Source organism: Parasteatoda tepidariorum, chromosome 10 (genome assembly GCF_982258835.1).
Source record: "Parasteatoda tepidariorum strain Cologne lab strain chromosome 10, Ptep-v5.0, whole genome shotgun sequence".
NCBI classification, from domain to species: Eukaryota; Metazoa; Arthropoda; class Arachnida; order Araneae; family Theridiidae; genus Parasteatoda; species Parasteatoda tepidariorum.
The window spans coordinates 51,917,795-51,944,081 of record NC_141764.1 but is presented as its reverse complement, the minus strand read 5'-3'; the positions used below and the strand labels follow the sequence as shown (position 1 = coordinate 51,944,081).

At 27.4% G+C, this 26,287-nt stretch overlaps 1 protein-coding gene and 1 long non-coding RNA gene across 3 annotated transcripts in view; one reads left to right on the top strand and one right to left on the bottom strand.

Annotated features, from left to right (window-relative positions):
* The window catches only part of LOC107447387 (nuclear hormone receptor family member nhr-91), a 188,638-nt gene that overhangs the window by 65,149 nt on the left and 97,202 nt on the right, over nucleotides 1-26,287 (top strand). The window contains exon 1 of one of the 2 annotated variants that reach the window (XM_087153298.1): nucleotides 345-1,132. The exons of the other annotated variant lie outside the window; for it this stretch is intronic. The gene's annotated coding sequence lies outside the window, so the exon portion shown is untranslated. Of the gene's footprint in view, nucleotides 1-344; nucleotides 1,133-26,287 lie in introns of those variants that run through there. 2 annotated transcript variants of the gene reach the window in all.
* Nucleotides 19,065-24,550, bottom strand: LOC147802774 (uncharacterized). The gene is made up of 2 exons (XR_015429733.1): nucleotides 24,443-24,550; nucleotides 19,065-22,086 (listed from the first exon to the last, which is right to left on the bottom strand). It is a non-coding gene; the product is annotated as an uncharacterized LOC147802774 (long non-coding RNA).

Genomic DNA, 26,287 nt, shown 5'->3' with positions numbered 1-26,287 from the left:
AAACAGGTAGTATTTACGTTCTTTTTTATAACAAATATACATTATGATCCTATAGTAAAGTAACACTTGATTTGTTTTCTTCATTTTTATAATTAAAATGTTTCTTTGAAACTAAACGGTATTTCCACGATTTAAAAATCTTCTTAAATTTATTTAGTTGAACAATTTCCTAGAAACTGACCGGTCTCTGTAGGGGTCAGGGAACTGGCCTTGCATCAGAAAGGTTCTGGGTTCGAATCCTGGATAAGGTATGGGTGTTTTTCTCTGTTCTGTACTATCTCTTCTTAATGAGAGAGCAACGTTGGCCCACCTAATATGGTGCCTCTAAAAGAGTGGCCATCAAATCTGCCCTTCAGATGCCTGTTTGACGAAAGGTCATCATCCAGGTGGACATTAGGAAAAGAAACAATATCCAGGAAAAGTAACTGAATCCGGTCAGTCAATGCTTTATATTCACTGCCACCACGATACTTTATATTCACTTTATATTCACTGCCACCAAGTACATTAAATGAATATAAAAATAAATTAAAAAGATATTAAATTTGTGTATAATGTAGTTTCATAGTATACTAAATTTTTATTTTCCGTCATTTAAATATTTCTTAGAAAGTAGCTTGAACAGGTCATTGAACAAGTGGTTATATTATACTTTAATTTTCCAGCCATCACGTTCCCTAAATTTAAAAAGATTAAATTTAAAATTAACCACGGTTATCTATGTATTCCTGGAGTTTAGTGCCGATAAAAGGTATTACCCCTTCCTAGAAAAAGACGAAAAGGTTCAAACGGGTTGCTATCACACCAACATTACAAACAAAAAAATAATAATAATAAAATATTCAAAAGAAAAAAAAAACGAAGTTGAACTCTCACATACATTCACAAAACCTCGCGCTTGAATAATAAGCAAAAAAGGTGTAAAATAAAAAAGATAGAAAGAGAGAGTCATATGTAGGCCAGGCGGTCACTAACCTTTAGTGAAAACTCTCGGCCGGGCTCTTATTGGCCGTGACCGGGGCCTGGCCTAATTCAATCTCGCAAGCTGCCTCATGCCTTTCACCGTAAGAATACAATTTCCAAGCCGTCCTTTAACCATGGAAAGTCCACGATTCTTCCTCTACTTTTTGCAGTAAGTCCGTTTATTTGTTTGTTTACTTTTTTTAAGACAGCTGCTTTATGGCTGGACTGTACAGGTGGACATTGGTCATCGGATGGAATTTTTTTTAAATGTGGTGTTTATACAGCTGTATCATGTTTTGGATTTTTGCTTAGTTATTACCCATGAAAAAAAAGTTAAAAACTGAAAGTATTTAGAGTTAGTTTTATTTTTAAACATGGTATTTATGGTCATATGTGGTCTGAATAGTGGGAAAATAATTTTAATAAGTGGGATAATTGTATGTAGGTTCTATCTTGGTTAAATGGCGGTTGAAAAAAAAAAGGCTTAATCGAATCAAAATTAGATTGTATAATTCTATAATCTATCTGATCTATAAATATTTAATGTGAGCTGTGTAAAGGCTACAAAATATTGGGTGAATTGAATGGTCGATATAAGGCCTATCTGAGTAAAATCTGAGTTTGATTAAGACGTGAGTTACATTGTAATTAAAAATTTTATATTAATATTGCAGCATTATAATTAAAAAATAAATTTACCTATTGTAGTACATATTTTGAACAATTATTATTTTCTCTGAAAATTATTTTGTTGCTGAGTTTTAAGGTTCTGAACAACATTTTTTGCTTGTTTATTTCCAAAAAATAACTTTTGAATATATTGCTCCGTTAAAGCGATTTATTGTAAATGAAATATTCAAAACAATTTTATCTCCGAAGCAAATAAAATAGTAGATTAATGGGAAAAAACAAATGACCCTCATTCAAAATGTTATAGTGTTTTTTAAACAAAACTGAATAAATTCTGAAAACGAATTTGAATTTTCTTTCAAATCATCTAGCACATAACTCTTGTTTGATCACAAAATAATTTCATATCAAGGAATATATTTATTCCTTGATGTTGTTCAAAATGTGCAAAATAACATTTATAAAATAAAATAATAGGAATATAGTAATGAAACTGAATAATGGAAGTTGTGGAAGGGAAGGAAAAAATGTTAATCATTGCACATTATGAAGTTTTTTAAATTGTAATTTTCGAAATAAGTGTTAGATTTGAAATATAAAGATATAAATAAAAGGACGTATTCGCTTTCTTCTAATGATTGCGCCACACTAGTGGAATCTCTTATAGGAGTTTCAATTTTGCAATTAACTCATTATGTATTAAAAATTTAAAAAAAAATCATTTATTCAAATTACGTTTTAATTAAATTCAATAATTATTTTTTAATTGTATTATTGTAGCTACAGATTATTAATAAGAACTACATAGCTATCTTAAAAAAACTAGTAATTAAAAACATCTTTAAATGTAGTTAATTCATTTAACGGATTCACAAGATCTTACAGTTTCTTGAGTTTCATTTATAAACTTAAAAAAATAAGTAAATTATTGAAAATGTAAATATATTATCGAATTTGAATACTGCAGATAACTTCTGATTCTTAACAAATATTTAATAAACAATTTAAAAGAACATAAATATTGAATTAAGCAAATAAATCGTGTGTATATATTTAGGGGATAGTGAATATTTTGGAGCAGTTTTAACCTTTTTATTTTTATACTGAAAATAATAATTCAAATAACTTAAAAATTTCATGGGAAATACATCTTACGTTAATGTGAATTTTTGTGAGCGAATCTTGTCCTACAATTCAAAAATAGATAAATGAAAAAATTAATAAGAAAATTCATTTCAAGTTACAAAATGGTATTGTGCCATGGGCCACTATACGTCATTCCTTAAACCATTGGATGTTTCTCAGTGAATAGAGCTCTTTCTTTTGATTGGAATATGCAGTTGATTGCGGTTGAATATTAAAATAAATAAAAACACAAATGTAAGTTTTTTTAAACATACTAGTTTATTGAATTTGGATATTTAGGCCAGTAGTACTTATTTTCCATTCAGCTAAAATAAATCAAATTATTCAAAATAATCATCAAATTAATCATAAACGTAATACAGAAAAATATTTTATTCGAATATTTCAAAAGTGTATAGTTTTGCTGAGAGCATAAACATTTTTACATATTGTTCTCAGACAATTTTCTTTTACAGTTAAAGTTTTGATTACTAGTTTAGCTTAGAAGTACGAAATTAAAAACTACTTACAAATAAACAGAGTTTAAAAAAATAGCTTATATTTCCATTATGAATTTTGGAAGTAACAATTTTTAAGTGTTTTGTCATGTGATTAATTATGATTTTAATGAATAATCAAAACAGTTGGGCCAATACTGGACATTTTAAGATATTTGTTTCTCATCTCTTACATTAAACAAAACGACCATGTCTTCCTTTTAGTTAAAATTCAGAAATTTTGGCTGAATAATAAAATCAATAAAATATTATCTTAAAATATAAGATTAGATAAAGTATATTTGTTCTATATTTTAATTCTTCTACAATGTTATAACATTTGAAACGTGTTGAACTCGAATACCGTTCAAATTTTATGCATTATAATACCAGGTTGAACTACATTATCATGCATCTTAAACTTGATTGCGTAATCTGACTCAATTTGAAAGGAAAAATGTTCTAACTCATACTATCTTATTCCTATTTGCGCCAAATTGCCAATATTGTAGTTCAACGCCTGAAAATACTTTCGTGTTTGATTTTAGATAAATTTTGTCTTTTAATTCGTATAAAAACAAAAATTTATTTATGAAACTCATAGAAAACTAAGTGAATTAATTACATTTTAAATTAAGAGGAAATTTATTTAAATATTTTCTAAGACATATTTCAATCGCGTATATTATAAGCAATGTTCTAAAATTCAGATATCACCAGGATGACATCTAAATTTTAATATCATGATATTTTATCACAGCAAATGTCTATTTTTGATATTTTTCCAAGTTAACAAATTTCTATTATTTTTACGTAGGTCAATATTTCCAAACCTGAAATAAATTTGTTACTACTCACAATTTGATAAGCATAGTTATCGATAAAATTTAATTCGATATTTATAGTTATCAATATTAATCATGACGTTATCATGTTTGATAGTTACCTTTGTTGATATTTATCGTAATGTATGATATTCGCAACATATCGAGAAAATATTTTATAAAATATCATGAAGAATATTAATATTGATATTAAATAGATCACAATAACTATGTTTGATATCTATGGGCGAAGGATAATTATCGTGAGTTATAATATTCACAAAAATACCATCGATATTTAAAAATATCGATGAAACATAACAGTTATCGTATACTGGATAGTCATCGTTAGTCTAGATGTTTAGGATTTACCATGAGAATAATTTTTTTAAAATATCGACATACTTTTGATTATTTGATAATCTGCTTAACAAATGGAACTAATGAGATAATATGAAAATATCTATTTTAAATATAATAAATATAATTTTCATAATGTATCGCAATATCATAATGATTAATACATCGGGATGTTTAAAAACATCGAAATATCACGATATATCGCTTAGCTTTGGTTATATTTTTCTCGTCTTTCTGCATCGATGCCATTTTGCGATCATGAAATTTATATTTATAGAGGAAGTGTCTGCAAGATAGTGGAAAGGATTAAACGTCAACAGTCCAGTAATTGGATAACTTTCACTTTTTTTTTTATTTCTTAAATGTCACGGTTCATTTATTTGTTGATTTTATTTCAAACCACGCGCGCAAACCAAGTCTTCCCCGTTCTAAAAAGAGAACCAAACAGGAAGTTCTAAGAAGATTGCCCCTTAAAGGGGCCCCTATTCGGAGCACTTGAATATAGTGATTTGCCCTTGACCCTAGAAAAATTGGTGGTTCCTCTATGTCATGGGCTTCCTCTTTAGTCGACAGCTCAATTCAAATTGAAATTTATTATTTGTTAAGAAGTCATTTTTCTTGTTATCTTTCGCTCTGTTACTTTTTTTAGAGTCTAAAATTAGAAATACGTTTGATTATTTATTAAATATTCCAGTGATAAAAGATTAATTTTCAACCTAAGTCAGGTAAAATAAACTTAATAATTAATATTTTTAGGAATAGTTATTCTAGCATACATTGTTATCTAAAGTGCTAGTCTAACTATTATTAAAAATATAAACATTTTTACTCCATTATAGATATATTTACTCCATTATAGATATTTTTACTCCTTTACTACCATTATAAATATTTTTATTCCACATAAATATAAATATTTTTATCACCGTTATTAAAAATATAAATATTTTTATCACCATTATTAAAAATATAAATATTTTTACTACTACTGCTTTATATTAATTTAAGAAAATATAAATATATATTATAATAATCCCAAATATAAAAAAGTATAAAAATTATCAATATTATAAAACTAATTTTTCTTAAACTTCAGCATTTAGAAGTAATTTGTGATTGAAATAGTGAGATTATAAATCAATTTTGATCAAAACGTTATTAATTCATAAGTGATTAAAAAACGAAGATAAATTCAGAATCTCAGCCTTAAAAAATGTAAATATTAATTTCGATGAAAAAAATAAAAAAAAATTATAAAAATATAACGAATAAAGCGATTTTGGAATATAAATGTCGAAAAACTCATGTTTTTAACAAAATAAAACAATCAGAAATTAATTTTTTGACTGAAATAAGGCGATTAAAACTAACTTTTTGTCAATATATAGCAAACAAATTAAACTTTTACAGGAATTTGGAGATTAAAAATTATTTAACATTGACATAAAGTGAATAAAATTAAAATAGTTAATAATAATAAATCAAAATATTTATTAAGCGAAAAAAAAATAAATTGAAACAAATTACAATAGTTAAATATAATTGCAAACATACACTTTGACTTTGATTTTCATTTTTTAAAAAAATATTCTTTGCAACAATCTCTTTATATTGTTTGCTTTCAACCTCACAGGTAATTATTTAAATGTTGATTATTATCAAACTGTTGATTTGTTTGAGCAGAGAGATTGCAAAATTGTTTCTTTGTGTTAAAAAGAAATATTTATAACTCGTTAAAACATATTACGTCTAATGTAGGTTAACAATAAATTAACTTAGATAATCTATTTTGGTATCGTGCACAGTTTTGGCGATGTGCATATACGTTATATGATAATGAATATACGATGCATAATGAATAATACGATATGAATATGATAGTGAAGATAACCCAATGAATATATGATATCAATGTGATTATCAATATTCTGAACTGAGTGTAAATGAATTCACTATTTCCAGGCATAAAGATAATAAAAAATCATAAATAAGCCAAGAAAAGACCAGAATTTACTACATATTACAATTAATACCAAAGTGGAATAATAGATTTCTCCATTAAATAATTTTATCCTGAAATATACAGGTCATTTTAATTGTTGAATTTCAAATCAAATACCATATATCATACATTCCTTAACAATCTATTACTTATCTAAGATTTTTATTGTTCTGATTATAATATTTGTCATAACTGAATTAATACAATTGTAGAGACATAATAAGAAAAGGCCTTTAAAAATCTGTAAAAAAGACATTTTTAGTTTTAAAATATTGGAGCCCTTCACTTAATCTGCCGTTGTATTTTATACGATTAGATTTAATGTTGATCACTTTGCTTATTATGCGTACATGCTTGTAAAAGAGTCTTATTCGCTGTAGAAATTATTTATTATTTAGAATCGATTGTGGTGATTTATTATTTAAAACTGAATATGGATCACTAACTGGTACCCATGCATCTGATGTCAGGCCAACTGAAAAATTATGTCACAAATTTCATCTCTATGTAAAACAAAATGTCATTAACAGTTTCTTAAGACTACCAAAAATTCTATATTGTATTCTATATTCTATATACTATTAATATTCGGCCTGGGTAAAATTGCGTGGAAACGAAAATAAACGTTATTGCTAACAAATCCCCAACATGATTAGAATGTTTATTAACTGTAATAAATTAGTAGTTTAATTAATCTACATTATTTATTTTACAACTTGGTTTAGTTTTTAGATAAATAACAATTGGAATAATAATTCATTAAATAAAATTGTCAGCAGTGTTATTCTCGAAATTTAAAGTTGAAAATGTTTGAGTTAACTATAATAACTGAAAGAATTTTTACTATTTCTATTAGAAAATTTCTTTTAAAAAGGAATTAAATATAAAATAACAAAACCGAATATTTATGGTTTAAATCATTCATTTTAATGCAATTATATATAATTTATTAATATAATATAAAAATACTATGAGCAGAAAATTTTTATAAGCTTATATTTTTAAATTCTTTTGAATGTAAAACTACTTTAAAAAAAGTATTGTCAAAACTACCAAAATATGACTAAATTTATCATATTTCTAGTTGTATGGAAACACCAAAAATGATGGTTAGTTTTTCCGAAGCTCTTGCTTCGGTAATGAATTTAGTAAATTAACAATAAAATATTGTTCTAATACACGCTGAATCTTACTAAGCAAGGCAATTTTACAAAATAAGGTATTTTTTTCATGATACCTTTAGAGCACGGTATAAAATTATTAATTCAGTTGCATTTATTTCTAAGTTTTGTGTTTGTAAATAGAATAATTGTGTGATAATAAGAACTATATTTTTGAATACCAGACTTTTCTTTAAACCTGTGAACAAAAATATTACCAAATGAATGGTTTAAATATCGCATATTTTGATTTTATTAATCAGAACTATGTTTTTATTTACTTATTTAGTTTTTTTTACCAGAAATGTATTTACTTATTTTTTTACCATAGAACATCGTAATTTTACCAAAAGTTTTTCCACCGTATAATAAGTTGTACAAGAATCAGAATAAACAATACATTTAAATAAATATTTTGTATCCTAACTACTTCTATGAACAAAATTTAAATCATTCATTTGGTAATTTTTCTGTTCATATGGTAAAGATTCACTGAAAATTCTTTTTTTCAAAATTATGGTCCTTATCACAACACATTTTTGAAAAATACAAAATTGAAAAGTAAATTTACCCAAATAAATGGCCTTTTCCAAGGTAAACCTTATCACATTTACCAAATTTTGCCATATATTTGAAAACCATATTTTATGTTTATTTTACCAAAATCATTACCAAAGCGCATCGGTAAAAATTACTGAGCTCTTAGTTCCCATCTACCAGAAACACGGTAAATTTTTATCACATTCCGGTAGTTTTAACCAAATTTTTCTCAGGGTAGCCTTGAAGTTAACTTAAATGTTAAAAGTTTAAATATTTAGATTCGAACAAATACCAATGGAAATCAAGAAAAATATTTGTTACAGCATGCACTAAAATTGTGTCGTTTTTATGTTTTCTATGAAACGTGATCTTATAAAAATGTCCATTTTCAAAATGGTTTCTGTAAAAATGTTTTCACGGCGGACATTAGTTATCAGCACCGAAACCGCAAACAAGGTTGTAATAAGAGAAAAAACTCTCCATCTGGCGATCATTTCTCTTATTTATTTATTTATTTTTTAACGCTTTTGGGTTTTTATTCTGAAAATGAGGCAAGCTTGCAAGAGACAAAAGCTGAATTCCACGAAATTTTCAACGGTCATTGTAGAAATAGCATTTGCTATGCAGGACAGCGTACAAAATAAAAAAGAGAACTACATAATGATTTCTCATCTATTGATTGGATATGAAGTACCGTGATGCAATACTCTTAATAATTCGTATAAGTAGCCTTAAATATGTTGAAATAATAGTGCAGAAAACATTTTAAACTACAAAATCAGACACGGGAACATTTTTATTTAAAGAATTGGGATTTTTGATCGTTCAAATATGTGAGCTAGATTGTTGGTACTTAATATTAATTCATCTTATTATTTTAGAATCTAGTATAATTGTATTTAGAATATGATGGTTTAGAATATAATTCTATGAAAATAAACACTCGTTAATAAAGTTTATAAGTAACTAGATAATTAACTAGACTTGGCCTAAACTAAACTTTTTTAATATTATTTTATCTTATGATTGACTTTAACTGAACCAGATTGCTTTTCTACGACATAACATAACCTGTTTTAACTGTTATTACGATTTAAAAAAGTGTTTCACTTTAATTTGATTATTTTTCTGCAAGGCAACCCGATTTAAAACTATGCTATTCAATCAGAAAATGGAGCATACGAGAAAAATTCTTTTAAAATTTTTTTTACACAATTAAGGATGGGAAATTTAAAACTATTAAAGCTTTTATCTTAACTCTTCTTTTATTTCAAATTAAAAATTAAAAAAATAAAAAGCTTCTTTTTTTGGTGAGAAAATTAATTTTAGCTTTTTTTTTGCTTCCTAATTGCTCTGCCGTAAATAATATCCTTAGGATACATTATTCTCAGTAATTTTTCATCAATAAAAACCTAGTTCATTTATCAAATTTACGAACGAGTCTTCAAAATCTATTATTCATTAAATGTATCATGAGTTTTTTTATTGTAATAGCTAAAAAAATGCCAATGGGATTTTCGTGCATAAAATTAGTTTTTTGGGGATTTTCCAGCTATCGAACCACCAGGAATACCGGGTACAGAAGTGACCGGACTTTCCATGTTACTCATAGTAAGTGAACGTGCGTGGGTTTTGTGGGCGGAATATATATAATATACCCGAATTTCTCACATATTTATATCGATTTAAAGGTTTAATCGTTATCGTGTTGCTTCTCCACCCATTTCTTCTGACTCACAGAATAAACAATTTTCCTATATTACAACCCTTCCTGTTCTTCTTGAAAAAAATATATCTTGCCTAGTTTTGTATAAGTTTTTTTCTTCTTCTTGTTATTTAATGTAGTAATCACATATTCTTTTAGGTTTATAGTTAAGCGTCATGTTTCAAAATTAAATTTCAGAAAATAAAAATTCTAAAATTAAAATCTATTTTCTTTTTTTAATAATAAATAGTATTTTTTTAGCGAAGAAAAATGTTATTTACTATTTTTCATTGCTGATCGATATCAGATTTTAATAACGGGATTTATTTTTAGGTAATGTCGTAATTTTACGATATCTTCTGTTTTTACTAGTTCACTCTGTACTGAAACAAAGATCAAATTACGTTATAAAGTACCTTCACTTTGGAAACATAAGCAGTAAAATCGATTTTTACGTTAACTATTACACCGTATATTTTACGGTAATATTTATTTAATTTGGGTTATTCAGTGATTTTTGAGTAACTATTACTTCTAAAATTACAATATCAGATTTTTTGTTCCATAACACGTTTCGGTTGAAATGAAATTTACTGTAAAAAATACCAGGACTCTGATTGTTGGATAATGTATCAATAATCGTGATAGTATCATGTTCGGTGGTTATTGTCATTGTTTATAGTCACGATATCATTGCATTCAATATGAATTATTGTCTGTAATAATCGCGCATGGAATAATTATAGTTGCCGATAATGTTATTGTATAATTATCGATTATGTTTTTTTTTCCTTTTTCAATTATAAATAGTATTTTTGAAGAAAGGAAACAGTTAATTAGTTTTTATCACTGCTGATCAATATCAGACTTATAATGACGCAATTTATTTATAAGTAATATCGATATTTCATGGTATATTGTGTTCACACTATCATTACATCAGCAGCATTACAACAGTCATTATGTTCGTTACCTGATGGAATAATATCGTACGTATATCGTGATAATATCGTAATAATATCGTGATAATATCGTACACGGTAGTTGTCCTGAATGATAATAATCGCGATATTATTGCATTCAATATGAATTGTTGTCGGTAAAAATCGCGTATGCAATAATTATAATTGTCGATAATTTTTGCGATGTTATTGTTTATAATATTTTCTAATGCTGATAATGATCATGATGCCTATATGGTCCTACGATGATTATCATGGTGTTATCGTAATATATGACTCTTATTGACAATAATGTGCGCTACATTATCTTAGCTTATAACTATCGTTCAATAGTATTGGTATCCACGATATACCGTGATTAGAATATTCTTTAAATATTATTATCATGGATAAGAAATATCAGTTTTTCACGATAATTTCCCTACTTATATTTATCCTCTAAAGATAACTTCAGGACGATATTAATATTATTTAATTTATATATATTGTTTGTGTGTTACAGAAATAATATTTTATTAACCATGATAAATATTTATTTAAGTAATGCTCTAATTTTCGATAGTAATTATAGAAAATAATTGAAATTGCTTTAGAAAATAATTAAAAAAAATCTGTATATATTTTCTAAGCGTAATTGAATCAAACTTACGGATTTGAATGCATTTAATTTAAAAAGCTTAGAGGAATATAGTGAAGAAAAAAAAATCCTTTTCCAACAAAAATGATTAACAATTGATTGTTTTTTTATTGCACGTCTGCTTAATTTCCATTATGTAACGGTACAGTATTCGGAAACATCGAATTGCTTACATGAAAACATTGGTATATTTTCATCGAAGACGCTATTAAAAAACTCGTTTCTAACAAATTTGAAAATTTTTTTCGGCATTTTGTGCACCATAGCATTTTATTTTGCTTGAAAGTAGGTTGATTTAAAAATTTAATTATCAGCATGAGACCACCCAAATCTAAGGACTGATTAAAAATGATTCAAGCTACGTCAATCTTCATAAATGCGGAATTTCAGCTATTAACAAAATAAAAGTTCACCGATGATTCGGTGTTATAAAGCAGCAATTATTCTTGATTTTGTAACTATTTGGAGCAAATGAGTTTTGTTCTTTTGGTGTCATTTAAAATCTTCTTTGAATTGTCATCTGAGTTAAAATATCGGACAAATCAGGTAATAAAGGAAGCTATGATACGGTGAATCAGTAAATAAACGGATTTCTAAATACCTAAATATAGGGGACAGCCGCAATCGGAGAAATATGGTCTCAATAGTTTGGTCAGGAGAACGGTCCAAAGTTTGAACCCCTTGATGTTGATTTTACTTTTTACATTTTCACCATATTTCGAAAACTTTTTAAGCGAATTTAAATATCTTTGCACACCATTATAAAATTCATTTATCCAAAAATAATTTCGTGCAAAATGTAATTGTTGGCAAATATTTGTTTTTTTATTTAATAATAGTCAAAAAATTTAGAATTGTAAGGTATACAATTTTTACACCATCTAAAGAATGCAATGTTAAATGGCAAAATATAAAATTTAAGCGAAATATATGGAATAGTTCCTGTGAAGTACTAATTAATAGTAAATAATTAGCATATTTGAGGTCACCACCTCAAACCTTTAGCATTGAGTTCTAGAACGTTAAGATCCGATCATTAGATCAAAAGTTATTTAGAAGGGTCCTTATTTTATTTTTCGCACAATACATTGGACGTACAGTGCGTATATAAACATGTTTTGAATGGAATTATCTTTGGATAAACAAATTTTATACTTGTATAAAAATAATTTTCAATTCGCTTAAAAAGTTTTTGAGATATGGCGAAATGCGCAGAAAATAAAATTGACATGAAGGGGTACATACTTTGGACCTCTCTCCGACCCAAACTATTTCCTAGATTGCGGTTATTCCCTATATATTTGGGGTCAGAATCAGAACCAGTTGAAAAGAAGGTATGTTTATTAAGAGAAAGTTCATTTTTGTGTCTGAGTTTGTAAATTTAAATATCGTTTGGACTAATTAATTGGCATATTTGAGGTCACCCTCGCAAATCTTTAAGAATGAGTTCCAGAGAGTGAAAATACGAGCATTAGATCAAAAGTTATTCAGAGTGGTCAGTTTTTTTATTTATTTATTCTTTGTTTTGGCGCACCATACATCTGAGAGACGACGTCACGCTTTTCTCCTCTCGTATCACGTTGGCACCTCAAAATATTTTCTCAAAACACTTGAAAAGCGTGATCTATACTCCAAGTTCAAATTTCTTTTAAATAAAATAAACATTTATTGGCATTAACAAGATTAATGACATTGATAAATCACATGATTTAAATAATTAATGATAAAATATTTTAGTGACCTAAAATTCAAAATAATAATAATAACAATAATGAAGGATCAATAGTGCTAAGTGAATACATTTTGGAATGAAATTGATTTTTAACACAATTTGTTGTTATCTTTAGTAGAAAATGCTGTTTTAGGTCAAATAATGCCTTTTTGGAAACATTTTAAATGATAAGAGATTCAAAGGTCGTTTTTATGAGTTTCACATGTCAGCAAGAGGTTTTTTCTAAGAGTTTTTTGCAGAAATGAGTCCAATAATAAAATAGTAAAAAATACGTATTAAAAATGATTGATTTGATAAAAACATTTGGAATTAGTTCCTGCAAAATTTCTTGCAATTGCTGAAATTGGTTAATGCAATTGAATTCAACTTTTTGAAACTAAAGAAAAAAGAAAAGAATATACCTCACTTATCGGATTATGCACAAGTAAGTATTCACAAATTTATTATTTAAAAATATAAGTTAAAATATATTTAAACGATTTCTAAAATAAAGCCAAAAGTCACTTTTTATCTATTTAGGTCTATCAACAAAATCCAAACCTTTAACGCCCGTTTAATTTAAACTGACAAACGTTTTTCAATAATTTTATGATACATACCATAAAAGATAGCACGGATTAAATTTCTGTCTGACGTGTTTAGTTTTTAAAAGTTTTTATATTGTTTTGAATGCATATTTTTATAATTTGATTACGAAATAAAACGGAACTATATGCTGTCGCGGAAGATTACTTAAATCCTATACCGCAATGGTCTTTTCTTGATTTGCAACGGAGTATAGTTTAAGAGCTTTAAGTTTAACCTGATTTCTTAGAATTAAAAAAATAAATAAAAAAAAAACAGTGTATATTTTTGTTTAAAACTCGTTGTCTCTCTTACAGTACTAAATTAAATAAACGAAGTCGCTGGAAAACTGTTATACAGCTTAAAGATGTGTTAATGAAAAAAAATTAAAAATGAAAGAAACAAATTGAAACTTTGGTTTGAAGGTATTTTATTATTAAAAGTTCTGTATAAAAATAATTGGAGTGCGCTAACGGACGCCTTATAAACTACTTTATCGTTCAAATAATATATGTACGATAAAATAGTTTATAAGGCGTATAAGTAGTATAAAAAAATAATTTTATATTCACATTTTATTTTCACTATATTTTTTTTTCAAATTTGTCTCCGTTAACGAATTTTTTATAAATAATTTTATTGTAAAATAGTCCCTTCACAAAATATTTTATTTTGAAAAGGGACCTGTCACAATGTGCTTCATTTTAAAATGAATTGTTCACAAAATTATTCTTTTAGAAATTCCTTACTCCTTGAATGGCTTTAACATGCGTATTCGAGTTGCATATGTTTTTAAATTTGAATGTTATATCTAATATTTAGCATATGTTTTATAAGTTGCAAAATTTTTAATTACCTCAGATGAATTTTTATTTTAAAACTAGTTCAACTTTTATCTTTTAGATTCAGAAGATAAAATTAAATAAATTTTAATAGAATTACTTCTTTTAAAATGTTTCAAATGATCCCCTTTTTTTAGATTATGATTGAAAATAATTATTTAAACAGTTCTTATTTAGATAATATTAATCTATTTTTTAAACAAGATGAAGGAAAAAATCGTTTTGTAAACAACTTTTCTATGTTTCTAATGATTTTAACAATGGATAGAGCAGGAGATAGCAAGCCTATTTTAGGAAGAAGCACTTCTTTTAATATTTCAAATACTTCTTTTTTTTTTTAAATTTAATAACTAAAAATAATTTCAAAAGATACTGACGACACACCTAAAACAGACGTTAGAGAAGAGAGCCATATTTTTATTTATTATTTTTGTTATTCATTTATTTATTTAATTATTTATTTTTTGGCAGGGGATATTTTCTGTCAAATTATTGTATATCATCAATATACAACTTCGTAAACACAAAATACTAATCAAGAACATAAAATATCAAGAGCATAAAATATCAAGAGTATAATATATCAGCTCATTTGTAATTGGAAAGAAAGAAGGTATTGCTCTTTCTAAAAATATTTGTTGAATCTCTAAGGAAGTTGGTTACTGAAATAATAATATGTGCTCTATGAAATATATTATAATTTTTCTACTCAAGTCACAAGTTATTATAAAATGAATTTTAATATATTCTTAGTTCTCAAATAATCTACACCGCTGAAAAGTATGGTCAAAACTACTATAGGAACACCAAAAAGCTCGTTTTTTTTATTGAAACGCTTTTATAAACAACAATAAAATATGGTTTGGAACAATAAAATATGTGATACAATTTGGTACTTTTTTTCATCATATCTTGTAACATGGCATTAAGAAACGGTTAAATTTACTTTTCCGTTATGTATTTTTATTAAATGTGTGGCAATAAGAATTATAATTTTAAAACCAGAATTTCTGGTAAGCAGTTACCATATGCATGGATAAATCACCAAATGAATGGTTTAACTACTGTATTTTTTGGTTTTATCAACGAGATTTATTTACATATTTTTGTTTACCAGAAATGTTATTTCTATACAGTACAGTAATTTTATCAGAATTTCTTTCCTCGTGGATACCTATTTACTAGGCAGATGATTGTTTTTTCTCATTCTTAGTTTTCTCATGTGAAAGTGATTAATCGTAAAATATTAAACGGTCAGTTTTTTTATTTTACAAAATAATGGACGTGGATTCGTAGATTTTTTTTTTTTACCGAAATAGGAGGATTTATTTTAACTTGATTTTAAAATAAAATTTTTTGTGTGATTGATTTCGATGCGTTTGTAGATTAGGTGGGATACATTTTAACACTATTTTTACAAATATACTGTTATATTTTTGCAGATTAGAAAAGTTGGGTATATTTTTGGTCTCATAAGGGTTCCATAAAATTAGTTAGAGCAAAATAATTTATTTTTTTTATTTTCAATACTATTTGTATAAATGGCATAAGTCGGAAACATTTATTTAAATATTTCGCCTTTTTAATGATACACTTCATTTATTTAAATACTTAAATCGATACATTGCATGTGTTTTAAAAAAAAATATTATTTTATAATTGCAGAGTTTGAAGATTAAAACTTATCTAAATCATTTTGAGGGAAGCAAACCATGTTTACTTGAATAAAAAATATATATGCTTGATAGTATAATCGAAAATCAAATGCAAAAGGTTGTCTACCGCAGTTTCGACTAATTAGAACAGTGGTTACCAACTGGCGACCCGCGAAGCCTTCTTTTAAGGCCCGCGAACTAAAACATATCAGTTGTCATTTTTTTGCGGACAATTTTCGTAAAATATCTATATGGATTTAAAGTACTTTTCTTCGTTAAAAAAATACCCTAATTTCTTAGTTTCTGTGAAATTTAACATACCAACGGTGCAAAAAAATTTATTTCTCAGGTAAAACTCTACTTCTTATTTTAATTTGTAATTCAATACTTTTGTTTTGTGCAACTTGATAAAAATCTGACAGCAATATTTAATGTTCCTGCAAACATAAAAGAGTCCTATATAAAATTTTGATAAAGGACCGCCATTTTACTGGTGTTTAAAATTGCGGCCCCTGGCCTCATGTAAGTTGGAAACCCCTGAATTAGATGCAATGCATTGACGATTTAAATACTTTTTACGAAAAAAGAAGGTTTTTTGATGCAATTTCAGATAGCTTTTCTAAAATGGTTGGTGTCACGCTTAAGGATTCTAATTCTTTATATTTTGATAGCTATCTATTTATAAGATAAATTAGTTTGCTTGAAAGATTTATTAGACTTCTTGAGAATCAAAAACTTATAAAACCTTATTTGCGTCATATATCTCTCTCTTTCAAAGCCCATCTAGTTTTATCTCCATTCAAGGATGATGAATAGTCAGTGTCCTTCTTAACTATCAATACTCTTGTAACCTCCAGACTTATTTTCCCTTTTACTATTTTTTAACTAACCAAACTAGTTTTCGCTAGTTTTGGTATGGTGTTACCACTCATGAAAGCAAGAGTGGCAATCTAAGATTAGACCAATAGGAGACGAGTTTTAAGTCACGAACTTGCTCGAGTGGGTTCTTCTGACCTAAATAATAGTTTATCTGCATTAGTTAGAAAGTTAGTAAGTAGTTTAGAAGGGCATCGACCTCTTACTCTGAAGTCACTTTCTTCCGTTTCCTTACGTCTAGTTTCTGACGTTCCTTCCCACGTTTATCTCCTTTTTTTTCTTTCTCGAAAGTGTAGCTTGGCAGTTGCTTAAATTTTTCGAAACACCCCTTCACTATGGGGGTGGTTCAGAATGGGTTGAAGTGCTTGGGAAAGTGACCCAATTTGATTCATCTCCCGTTTGGAGGGATAACTTGCTGCTTTTTTTCTGGATTACAGCTAGCTCAGATTTAGTTACAGTCAAGGCCACTTAACGGAAGGGTTGAGGTGAGGATTAAAAAAATGCATTCAGTTAGAAAGATATTCGAATTGAGTTCATTCATCTGGTTAAGTTTGATATTGTTGGGTTCATTTTTGAATTTTTTTTAACAGTGTTTCGTTTTTTGTAATTATTTTTCGTAAAATGGTTCAAAACTAAAGATCGTACATCTACTCGAACCTGAAATAAATATGAATCTATAATATTTATGGTGTTGACTACTACGCACACTTCAAATTTTTTTTAAACAAGATTTTGGTTTTTAATAATGTTGAACATTAATGAAGTACTGGTATTCAAACCTAAAAGAAATTTGAATTGATATTATTTGTATGGCTACTCTGATACTTTTTACGTTTATTTACATTAAAAATGGAAAAGACAGCCTAAAAAAAATTTGTATCATGGTCATACTACGAGTATAAGTTGAAACTAAGTTCACTTTTCATTTTCTAACAATATTTTATTAATTGATTTGGCGTTAAAGTAGATATGATATAATTACGTTCGATCTTGATAGAGAATTGGTATAGTTATTTGGGAGTTTCATTTGTGAGATTTAGTTCTTTCATGTAACATCCGTCACTTTAACGTACACTCTAAAAACTGTGCCTCTGATTTCAGAGGCACATTTGGATCGTTTGTGCCTCTGAATTTTAAGGGCACAACGTGCCTTTAAAAATGAAAGGCACAATGTACCTCTGATTTCAGAGGCACATTTGGATCGTTTGTGCCTCTGAATTTTAAGGGCACAACGTGCCTTTAAAAATGAAAGGCACAATGTACCTCTGATTTCAGAGGCACATTTGGATCGTTTGTGCCTCTTAATTTTAAGGGCACAACGTACCTTTAAAAATGAAAGGCACAATGTACCTCTGATTTCAGAGGCACATTTGGATCGTTTGTGCCTCTTAATTTTAAGGGCACAACGTACCTTTAAAAATGAAAGGCACAATGTACCTCTGATTTCAGAGGCAAAATCAGATGTACCTCTTAACTTGAAAGGTACATTGTACCTTACATTTTGCTTTTATGTACCGCTCATTGAAATAAGCATTTAGTGGTACCAAAACCTGTTATTTACCAGATTTGAACACATTTTTTTTTACCCAAATGTAATTTACTAGCACTTCATATTAAAAGGGGTTTACACTATTACCAAGATATCAATTAATTCTTAATGAAAAATATTTCTCAATTCTTTGAATATTGTCCACTTGAAAGTGATCATTTCAAGGAATTCCATCTAAGGCTTTTTCATAGGCAATTATAAAATATGTAAATTTATACCATTTCTGTAATTATGTAGCAAACTACAATGATGCTTTTCTAATCAGATATAGGTACAAAAAGATAATATTTATTTATGTTAAGCCAAGTCAATATAATTCATGGATTTTTTTTCCAAAAAGCATCCTCAAAATGGAAATTTCTTATAAATTTAGAAATTTTTTTTAAATATTTAGAGATTTAATAAAATAGCTTTAAAAGGATCAAAATTAAACACTAAATATCATGAAATCTAATACCTTTTATTTTCACACATAAAGAACAATTTTACATAATTTAGTAACAGTTGCACAAATATGGAAAAACATAGAACTTTCACAATATTTTAAAATTATAGATGTGGATTTTGAACAATTTGTATATTTTATAACATCAAATATGCTTAATCAAATGACTTTGCAAGTGTAAAATCAAAGATTTTTTTCTATTGAAATGAATTTTTTTAAAAGCTCGATTTTGGCGAAGCATCCCCACTAAAAAGAATCTTAAGAATTTCTTAAAAAAAATTCTTAAGAATATCTTAAGTTATTTGGCCCACTCATTCTTAAGATTTTCTTAAAAATATTTTCCGAAGAAAATCTTCAAAATATAATCTTAAGATTTAGGTTTACGTGGGCCAAATAACTTAAGATATTCTTAAGAATAGAATCTGAAGAAAATCTTCAAAATAGAATCTGAAGAAAATCTTCAAAGTATAATCTGAAGAGATCTTATCTTTAAAATATAGGTTTATGTGAACTAAATAATTTAAGATATTTAACATACGTTTTATTTTAGATTTTCTAGAGAATAAATCATAATCATATTTTAGATATTAAATTGTTTTAAAAATTTTTTTTTCAAAATATGAGCAAAATTGCTTAAGAAATTCTAAAAATATTTTACAGACATTTTTCTGATTTTTAACTTATAAGTCTGATAAATTTAAAAATAATAGTCAAATTTATTATATTCTTTAAGAGCTATTTTTATTTAATGAGCCTTCATTTAATCAAGATCTATTGCCCAAAATAATTTTTAAATCAACAATTAGGTCTAATATTATTCCAGATAAACATGCATTAACAATGAATAAAATACTTTGACTGATTTATTTAAATAAGTGTTAGTACAAAGGCATATTATTCAAATTAACTCATGTACTCTTCATTGTAATTTAGTACCTTTCATTTAAATAATAAAAAAGAATTTATTTACCTTCTTTAGTACTAATAAAAATATTGTTCTATATTACATTTTGTAAAAACAAGATTTATTTGAATCAGTCTGTGGATGATCTATAAAGCGGATGATCAGTTTGTAGAAAATTTAAATTTTACTATCCGGCAGGTAAAATATACTTCTAAGAATAAATATTAAAACTAAGAAAATTTTTTATCAAAATACAAATTGCAGAATAAGCATGTATTTTGTATGTATTTAAAACAGAAACTCAAAAACCACAAGTTTTAAGCTTCTATTGCCTGAACCCAATTTCAAGACTATTGTTTATTAAATGACCAAATCTTTCTTTCCTTCTTCACATAAAATATTTTCAAAACAATTACTTATCTTCTTTGATCAGTATAATCTTACCTGCCAGTTAATTTAATATTACATATCTAATTATAATAAGAGCAATTATTTGCATTTTAAGTCATCATGCTAAGAAAGCTAGTTAAATAAACAATTTCTCTGATAAGAAAAGAAATTAATACAAAAGCCATCTAAAAATAAAATAAATAATCATGTATTACTTACTGTAAGCAATAGATACATCAATCAACACCATAAATTAAAGGTTACTCATGTATTTTTGATAAATTGACTTATTACCCTTCATTAAACAACTTGCAAAGTTCAAAAATGGAAGAAAATGTAAATGTTTTTCTTTTCCTCTTTAAATCTTATGTTACTTTGGTGCGCCCCACGGGGGTGTTATTCATGCCACCTAGTGTCTGAACGGAAGCATATGTATGTGTTATTGATAAGAACTGTTTATTTGAAGCCTCAGCAACCAACTTATTGACATATATAATCATTCCAAAATTTATTGTTGTTTCAATGGAGGGGGGGGGGGTTCCATTGTGTTTGGTATAGAATTCTGGTAATAAAAAGTTTCAATATTAAAGAATGAAAAAAAATGACAAAACAATCTTAAAGTATACCATAGGCTTTAAATTATTATACACACAAATGGTATACCGGTTTACACAATTTTTTATCCATAAAAATCCTGCCCTAAGCATTTGTCATCTAACCAAATACGATCAAACTGCAAATTTGGCAAAATTTTTTATTTTGAGGAAAGTATTGACGAAAACTGTTTTCAAACAATAAGCAAAATACAGATTATTTTAGCAGAAAATATATTTTTTCATGACAATAATATATGCACTAACTTAATAACACAGAACATAGTGTCGATTCAGGTTTATCATTATATTACTGCACTAATCTAATACGTTGTCAAAAATAAACCTCAACCTATGTCTATTTCCTCCCCTCAAACACGATAAAACATCTGCATTTTTCAATCTCTCCCCCATTCATTACACATTTACTCCTCCCCAACAGCAAAATGACTAAATTTGTATTTGCATTTTCATAAAATAATTAATTTATAATAAATTTGTATTATGCTTAAAAGTTTCCTACGAAAAAAATCAATCAAAAAAAATTTCTAAAATTTTCCTTTGGCTAAGAATTTTAAAATCTGGCAAATAATTTGAAATCCTTAGCATTGGCTACGTATATATAAATAGTAATATCATAATTAAAGGTCAATAAAGAAAAAGAGTAGGTAAACAAAGAAAACACAACACCAGAAGCAAAATTCAAATGGTAATCATACTTAATACAATGACTAATTAACCAGTGAGAATAGTCTAAACGAAATTTACAAAAATTATAGTTCAAAATAAAAAAAAAATTAAATAAAATGAGCACTATAATGAGAAAATAAAACATCATAGTAAAAGGTGATAAGATACAGGTAAATTTGCTATACAGAGTGAAACGACTTTAAGTCCATTTTACTTGAACGACGTAAGACGTTTCGCGAGATTCAATGAGATGAATTGAGTTCAAATTGTGCAAGCATTTTCCATTACGTTCGCACAGACCACAGTGTTGACGTAAAATACACTCAGAGGTAGATGGATCATGCGTTTGAGTCCCTTGGACGCCAGACTAACCGTGACAAGTTTGAGTGGTTTTCCTCTCCATGTAACTCAAATGTGAGTATTTTCATGCATTCAGCTCGGCTAGAATATTTAAAACAGGACTTATCAATGTAAGAGTATTTTATTTGAATAAGTTGTTAAAAGTTTCTATCACAATGTACACAAATACATTCATGAAGATTTTATTATATTAAGAATAGGTTTAGCCAAAATAATTTTTATATATAATATTGTTGATAATTTAATATTATTGAACTAATTTAACACGTTGAATGCCACAGGGGTCACCGATGAACGGCGAAGCCTAGATTATTCGAACAAATTTTTAATGCTCTAATTTTTTTTATATTATTACTAAAATGGTTTGAAGAAATTAATGTAATACATACTGAAAAAATCCTTTTGGCCATAAAAATTAAAGCCATGTAAAATTAGTGTGGCATTAACATGTTAAATTTAAAAAAAATGTAAATCTGTCTAAGCTTAAATACATAAGGAAGTATAAGGATTTTTTTTTACACATAACAATATTGGAGTAAACAAAGAAAATACAAATGTAAATCGAAAAGTAATTATTTATAAAAATATTTAATAATTAAAAACATTTTTCTGCATTTACTGGAACACAGTCAAGACAGAAAGTAACAACAAAAAAAAACTATTAATCATTTAGTTACACTAATAATATAAATTTAGATTACACAAACATTTCATTGCCTTTCAGAGAGCAAAAAAAAAAAAAAAAATTTCACTGTATCAAATTTATACACATATCTTTACCTTACAATCAATATATTTTCTTTCTAAATATTGTTATCAAAATTGCTTAGCTTCATATTTTTTTTACTACAGTTCAGGAAAAGCATTAGTTATAGATTAATGAAAGTTTTTTGATAATGCTTTTCTAAGTAACACAGGTAAGGTAGCAATAACAATAAAATAAATAAAGGTTTCTTAAAAATTATTATCACTGACGCTGAATTAGAAAGTTTTACTAGGTAGCTTTTCGTGGTAGGAAAACACGAAGTATAAAGTGTTGAGCATTGAATATGAAGTACCAAATATTTTTTTAATAAAGTATTCAGTATATAACGATAAAGCATTAAGAATCTATCTTGAAAAATGCCAGTGGCACAACAGCGATTCTGCATATCTAATCAATTTGTGATCCAATGAATGTTATGCAAAATTTTTTTTTTATTTTTTATTTATAGTTATTGATAACAAAATTCTGTGAATTATACTGCTCTAGTTAACAATACTTTAATATTTTTTAAAAAGTTCAAGCTGTTAAGTACTTTTCATCATATTATTTTAAAGAAAGAGCAAGGTACTCATCACTCAACCATGACCAAAAATCCTATTTCTAGGGCTTTACTTTTTAACGGCCATGGTTAAAATGCCATGTAATTTTGATACTGGTTAGATAAAGTGGACTCCGCTTGAGCTAGCTCGTTTGAATCTTCTGCACGATAACCAATGAGAGAACTTTCACTTGTGGCAGTGTTTATATGCTAAGTATACATGTCAGTTGTTTTATACATTGCCAGAATCAAACTCATTACCCTAGTTCTCTAATAAGCAGCGTGAAAGATATTTTAACCTGCTGTGCCACAAGAGCACCCTGGATCAAGCTATTAATCCTTTTTAAAAATCAAATAAATTAAATTTCACTTTGAAATGTTACGATTTTATAATTATACATTCCATGTTATCTATTTTGAGTCATAAATTCAAAACTAAAATTTGAAATTATAAACTTAAAGCTGTGATGTTAGAATAAAACATTTTTAAACATTACTTTTTCAAAATAAATAATAAATAATTAAAAATCTATAAGTCATTAGAAGATTGTTTTTTTCTTTCATGCTTACACCATATTTAAAATTTAAATAAAGCATAATCTTATTTTTTTTCTTCAGGTTTATATCAACTGTAAGTTTAGTAACAGTTTGAAACAATTATAATTATGTATCAATGTCAATTGTTTTCAAAAATAGCTAATGATTGAAAGTATACTTTTCATAATTATAATAAAAATTCGAAAACATTCTTCGTTGTTTTTTAAATTATTCAATCATTCTGTGATAGCTCTCGAATATAAACTAAGATAAACAAAAAAGCAAATTGGTATTTCAAATAAAAATGATTTCTTATTCATAGCAATCGCCACATTGAAAACCTAATACATAATTATAATCAAACACTACAGAACAAATATAGGGCACTTTAAAAACATTCCTCTTAATATTATAATGATAAAACATAAATGATACAACTACAACAGAAATGTAAACATCGTAACTAGGGTTAGCTCTCTCGCTTAAACATTTTTATAAGATTTGTAGCATTAATAAAAATTGAAATGTATTAATAAAAAAAATGCCATCGTTAATTGGGAATAAATATAAAAATAAGATATAAGTTTTAAACTTACCAAATTCAAGCGTTTTTATAACATCAATCGAACACATTTGTAGACAACTGCTTCCATCGGTGGCGTGGTTTTTCACTGATGTGCGCATGCGCTTATTCTCCGCTACATGATCGTACCGAAGAAAAAGAAATGAAAGGCACAAAAGAAGCGGGAAAATCTTTTCGTACCGCGCATTGACTGGCGTTTGCTTTGGTGCCTTTAATTTCTCGTCGTGCCTCTCATTTTTAAAGGCACATTAGTTATGTGCCTCTTAAGCGAGAAAATACACGGTACATTTAGCTTGTGCCTCTGAAATCAGAGGTACAGTTTTTAGAGTGTACCTTTATTATGTGTAAACTCTGCAGCCCGACCGAAGTTGCTCTGTTGTAACTGCGTAGCACTGAGCTTAGATATGAATGTGAAAGAGGCATTATGAGGGTGCTAAATCTGTTTTATACCATTTTGCATCTTTTTTTCACGTTGACGAATTAATAATTCTGAAGTAGTTGAGCATAAAGTGTTTTGAAAAATGGTTATTTCTGAAAATATGTTCGTGAACGAGAAGAACTCGCTCAACTTCTTTAACCGAGATTTTCGCATGTTTTTAAGCAATTTCGCAAACCTGTGATCTCATTCCTGTACTTGTTTAGTTATTTCAAAACGTACTGAGCACACAAAAAAGCAAAAAAATCAAACTGAATAACTTTTGATCAAATTTCCCCGTACCAGGATTCAGTTTTAATGGTTTAAAAGAGTGGCCTCAAATATGCTAGATAATTAGTGCAAATGATAATTTATAATATGAAATCAGGCACAAAAACGTATTTTCTCAGAATAAGCATACCTTTTTGCCAACGAATTTGGATTTCTTCCCTTCAAAATATAGGGAGTCGCCAGCAGCTATCTGGAAAAGATGTACCAATAGTTTGGTCAGTAGAGCGGTCTAATGTTCAGACTACTAAATGTTAATTTTACTGTTTGTGCATTTCACCATCAGAAATTCAAATACGTAGGTAAAAAGGCATGTTTATTCAGAGAAAGTACGCTTTTGTGTTTGATTTCGCAACTTAAAATTCGCCTGTACTAATTAACTAGCATATTTGAGACCACCCCCTCAAACCATTAAGATTTAGTCCTAGAGCAGGAAAATACGATTATTAGGTAAAAAGTTATTCAGTAAAATTCGTTTTTCTTGCGAACTGCAGATACAGAACTGGATATGAAGAGACGTGAAGTTTGCATTGCTAAATCTTTTTAATAATGAAAACCATTGAAATTTTTCAAGATTTCTGATTATTGTACGCATACGTGCCTGAAATGTCTAGGCCAGAAAATATTAAACAGATATATAATATATCTAATCTCCATGTCTGTTATATTCCATTAGAAAGTTCCAGAATTATTAACCATTACTTTTCAGGCACCTCTAAGTGAGCACCCTGTATAACAGAGAGTAAAAAACATAAAATTATTTAGTATTGTATAGGTTATTTTACTGTGCATATGCTTCAGTACTCTGTTGGGCATTAAGTGTGACAGAGACTCTCAAATCACTTTAGTCAGGCCTGAAAGCGAACATTGCAGATTTGAGAGAAAGGCAATACATATCGAGCATCACCTGAATATATCCATCAGTGTCCTGAACTTACTAGGGGATATTTGAATATTAGATTTTAAAGAAATGCAATACACATCAAACGTCACCTGAGAAAATTCAGCAGTGTCCTGAACTAACAAAGGGAGATTTGAAAGAAATGCAATACACATCAAATATCACTTGAACATATCCAGTAGTATCCTGAACTTACAAAGGGAGATTTGAGCATTGTAGATTTGAAAGAAATGCAATACACATCAAACATCACC